Here is a 5,260-nt window from a genome sequence, read left to right as displayed (position 1 = left end):
TCATCCGTATCATATCAGACGTGTTCCAAGATTGATGAAGGCTTCGGTAATGTCAACGTTTCATTTAATATTTATCTGTCGTCCCTCCGTGTTTTTATTGGCCACATTGTTTTTATCGGACATAAATTCGGTAATGCGACGTTATTTATCGTTTAAATTTGACAATAAAGTGTAATTTCATCCTAAACTGTCAGAGATTGAACGCTTACATTCGGCGTGAACACGTTGAAGAATGTGTTTCGGTCAAAAAGAATGAAGCATCATGTTTGTTGAAAGACGTCCGTGACGAAAACATAGCACCCCGCCTCTATAATAACACATCTTTAGTTACGTGTAATTAAAAACTCAAACATCGACGCACAACAAATCACGAAGCGTGCGCGCCCCAACAATGAGTCAAAGAGCATGTCAATTAAGCAGTTATTAACGAATAAATTGATTGTTATAGAATCAAAATATCGTTTCATGTTCTACGAAATATTCATATCTCGTGAATCACGAGCGGTGACCACACCTTTGACAACTCACTTGTACATAATAATATATCAATCTCGATATCTCATCATGAAGTTAGCAAAACAACGATGACCAAGTTTTTATGAACAACGAAAGCGAAGAGGACCGAGCTAAACAATGTTTACGATAAACACAAAACGATATCCAATGATCGTCTGCGCGCTCAACCTCTTAATTAATATTCGGTGACTTGACAAAATTATATGTTCATCTGGAACAATAAGGAATAACGAACACATTCTGACCATATCGTCTTCAAGACAATGGTTAAAGGAACAAACGTAGGTTCATTATCTAACAGTATTCCTACCTTTACCTTCTTGAAGACTTATTTATATTTCTTATATATATTATATTTTATTGCAACGAAGTTCCTTATGGGACGATGCGGAGGGGTACCCTAACCGGGAAAAAAACGTCCGTAACGTAAGATTTTTATTATTTATGTATAGTCTACGTGATGACGGTTATTATTATTATTATTCATATAAATAGCTGTTTCTTTGTATTTTATTATTATATATTTTTTATAAACCATTGTGAATAAAATAAAGTTGATAACTTTGTAAAGTTTTTTTTTTATCAATAATAAAATCATAATAAAAAATGTATACCCGAATAATTATTTTCTTTATGCCTCGAATAGAACTGAAAATTAATATTTTTATAATAAGGAACTTCGTTCCTATCCGGTGTCCCACGACACCATACATCTCTTTTATAAATACTTATCTCACTCAACATTTAAGAGTATTTTTACGACGCAATTAAAAAAAAATGGAAGATGTGTATTTTAAATTTCCGGGCACATCTTTAAAGAACGATCAATATCTAGATTCTCGCGTGAGTGAGTAGCGAATTCGCGGGTAATTAAATTTTGACGCACGCGCAGTGCCGGCGGCGCGAGCGCACCCGATACCATCGGTGCGTGTAATTGTAACCCGACGACAGGCCTGGCACCGGATAAATTAATATCCCTGACACGACACACTTTATCTGAACATAATTTTAGTATTTACAGCAAATTACATGTAATAGTCCTGTTTTTAACTGATTCGTTTCGAACGGAAATTCATTCGACCTTTATGAATCTATACTATAATATTATCAAGCTGAAGAGTTTGTTTGTTTGACCGCGCTAATCTCAAGAACTACTGTTCCGATTTGAAAAATTCTTTCAGCGTTAGACATACCATTTATTGAGGAAAGCTATAGGCTATATAACATCACGCTGAGACTAATGCAAGCGGAGCACTAATAAACAATGTTTCAAAATAGGGGATTTTCCCCCTTTGAGAGCTTCCCCTGCGTGCGCGGGGAAACGGTTAAAATTTCGCTAAAATAATGTATGAGAGGATTGTTCCCCTTTAAAAGATGTAAAAAAAAATATCCGCGACAGCATATGTCTTTATGATAAGGTTGACTCTCTATAACGTTTTTTATGCTAACCAATTTTGTTCTAAAATAAAGCATTATTTATGAAGGTGTTTTTATAAAGATGATATTCTACGTAAATGAAGAGGTGGGTAAAATTTTGCATTATGCCAAAATAACTATTCCTCGCGGACGAAGTCGCGGGCAAAAGCTAGTCATATTATACAGTTAAAGTTTTATTTATCCCTACAAAATTATCATGTTTTGTAAAATTAAAAAGTAGCAAGGACATTTCTCGGAATTTCAATCGAAAAAATAAAAACTACGCGAGTAGTGTCGACGTTACCTGACCGTTGAACGGCACTCGAAACCTGTCTCGATCAATCCATCTCTTGTTGCTCGTGTTAAATAAAACCTCTCTTAAAATACCAAACGAATGTGCTCGCTGACACTTGTCATTCCGGTCTTCAATCCTTTATATTTGTCTTTGAAATGTGATGACAGTCGTACAAATTACGTGTACAAATCTGTGCGTCGTCCATAACGCGGTATCTGAGACGAGTGATGGATGCGCACTCGACGTTCACTGTCTCGGATCAACGCGGCCTGTAATTAATACAAGCGGTCCGCCCTATGGGAATCACTGTCACTCGTTGTCGTTTTCCACTCTATGAACTAAACGCATACCTATGTTCTGTCAGGACCCTCTGCCTAAAGACAAACGAACACACCTTTCTAATTTGAATCAGGAATAATTTCAAACGCGTCACATCCAGCCGTACGGTTGTTAAGATGCTAGCTAGTAAAGCGAAATTTATAATTCAAAGATTACAAGTGAATCGTAAAGTTGTTCTAGTAAATGGGGCTCGTTGGTGAGACGCGAGCCGCGTATGCACTCTATTGTTGCGGGCAATTTACCGCCAGTTCAATCGCTGAAATATTTCGTGCAACGGGCATGTCCAATTGCTAACGAGTCGACTGAGACGCGCAAATGAATAAGCACCCTGGACTAAGTGATTGCATTCGTAGTTTACTGACGTTTGTCCGATAATTTAAACTCATGCAAAATAACCGAGTAGGTTTGATGTATATTTGTGCAATATTACAGAAACAAAATTAATTGTTAGTTAGAGTTAGTTGAATTAATTGTAAAATGGGTAGGATCCAATTTCTTTTTGTCATTCTGTGATAGTTTAACTGAATCATTAAACTTACTTTAAATAAATTAGAGAAACTAAGAGTCTCTTTTTCCACTCAAGACGTCGCGTTTCCATTACCTAGTTTATCCAAAATTGCAGATTAAAACATAAATTAGCCACAATGATCAAATACACCAACTCGTACCTGTGAGCTTAATCTACACTATTACGTTTATAATTTTCATTTTGTTTATATAAAATAATTTATTATTGACTTAATATCATGAAACAATTATCTTCCAAAAAACCTTTGCTACTGCATTTCGATTATTTTCAACGGCCCAGATGGTTTCCAGTAAACTCAGAGAATCTAACAGGACAGCATTCTGTTTGGCTGATAGTCATATGAGGAGAATGCGACCACGGTGATTGAAACTACAACTAATACTTTTTTTACTGTACTGCTGCAAAAACAGGCAAACAGTGAAGTTATTTTTGCTTTTCTGGAGCTCATGGACATCACTAAGTCTATATACCCTAACTTACTACCTTCTAACATACATTTAGTTACGAGATACTGGTTTGAACAGTGTTAATACGATACGATTATCCTCAACCAATTGGATACCGAAACGTATGGATTCTCAGCACAAAAGATACAAAGGATACGGGAGCCCATAACGGCTGGTAATACGCTCTAAGATCAGTAAAAAAGAGCGAATGGCAGAGAGAAATAAATAATTGAGAAGAATAGGTATTTCTATGTGGACAGCAGCAGCGGACAAAGTGAGGTGTTGTCGCATACCGATTTTCCGACTTCCACTGAGCCTATATGCTATACCCATATCAATGATATACACTATAAAAAATTACAGCAAAGGAAAATCCAATCTAACTAATAAATAAATAAATATTTACTAACAATCACGCCACGTTAACTGGTCCCGTGATAAGTTCGTGAAGAACTTGTGTTACAGGTACCAGATAACGGATATAAATGTAAGATTTTTATTATACACATACATATATTTAATAGACATCCATAACCCTGGAAAAGACATTTATATTTATCATACAGATATCTTCCCTTGGCGGGATTCGAACCCGCGACCCCCTTGTGTAGTGACCATGTCACTTACCACTACACCAGACGGCCGTAACTTTATTTACAACGTATTAATATTTAAAATATGATGGCAAGATGTATTAATGTGCTATCAATGCTTCCACAATTTTTTGTAAAATCCGATTCACGGTCTAGTCATCTACACAAAGTCAATCATACAAAAATAATCTATGCGTGCAATCCACTGCGTATAGATAATTCTCGTAGGAGTGCCCATTCCCATTCGCCTGGAGGCACACGCCACTCATTCGTCCAACGCTTTGTTTAGCTAACATTAAAACTCTAGACAATTACCTAGCAATCTATGCAATATAAAACTATTTAAATTTATATTGTAGTTTTCTATTAAACTTGGCTGAACTACAACCGACATTTCTGTCTTTGGTTTTGTATTTTTTTCTGTCCACCAGATGCAAAGTAGTCACGATGATGGTGCCCACCGATGTAACCGATACCAGACACACAGCAAAGCCGGTGTCAGTCGTTGAGGACTATTTACAAACTTCATTTGAAGAAAATCAGGCCTGAGCGAAACGAACATCATGGAAGGATTTTCTTTATGGTATCAAAAATGTGTGGCCAAAATAATCTTCTTTGTGAGATAGCACAGCGATTTGAGGCCCAAAGGAGAAATTTTGTTTCAGGATCAAACGAAAAATTGATGGAAGGAGACGGGAGCAACGTCTTCATTAATTCCTCAGAACATAATCCCTGTAGAAAATACTGAGCAGACAGAGAGATTCAAATCCTTCACGCTTGTTCAAAGACTTCAAGGTAATCAAACGCCTAATATCAAACCCGTGAATTAGCTTGAACACAAGTGTGCCACAATCATTCATCATTCAAACTATTCACGATTCATGCATAAATAAAAAGTTGTGGTTTTTGGCGGGCATTTATATGAAAAAGAATCACAGATATAAGTTTTAAATTATTCAAGGTTTCAAATTTTAAAGTTAATAATACTAATTAACTTGAATCACTACAACATTAATAGCGTAGACTACAAATAACGGAGTTTTAAGATAATAATGCCATATTAGGCACAATTAGAAAAAAATATTAACCGAAACTTATGATCTTAATAAATCTCTTCTAAGTAATG

General features: G+C 35.9%; 1 non-coding gene across 1 annotated transcript; it reads right to left on the bottom strand.

Annotated features, from left to right (window-relative positions):
- Nucleotides 1-4,063: 4,063 nt before the first annotated feature.
- On the bottom strand, nucleotides 4,064-4,130 carry Mir2818-2 (microRNA mir-2818-2). Its single transcript, NR_107415.1, has one exon. It is a non-coding gene; the product is annotated as a microRNA mir-2818-2 (primary transcript).
- Between the last annotated feature and the right edge of the window lie 1,130 nt (nucleotides 4,131-5,260).

Source organism: Bombyx mori, chromosome 23 (genome assembly GCF_030269925.1).
Source record: "Bombyx mori chromosome 23, ASM3026992v2".
Classification (NCBI taxonomy): domain Eukaryota; kingdom Metazoa; phylum Arthropoda; class Insecta; order Lepidoptera; family Bombycidae; genus Bombyx; species Bombyx mori.
Note: the sequence above shows the minus strand (reverse complement) of the source record. Positions and strands in the feature narration are given on the sequence as shown.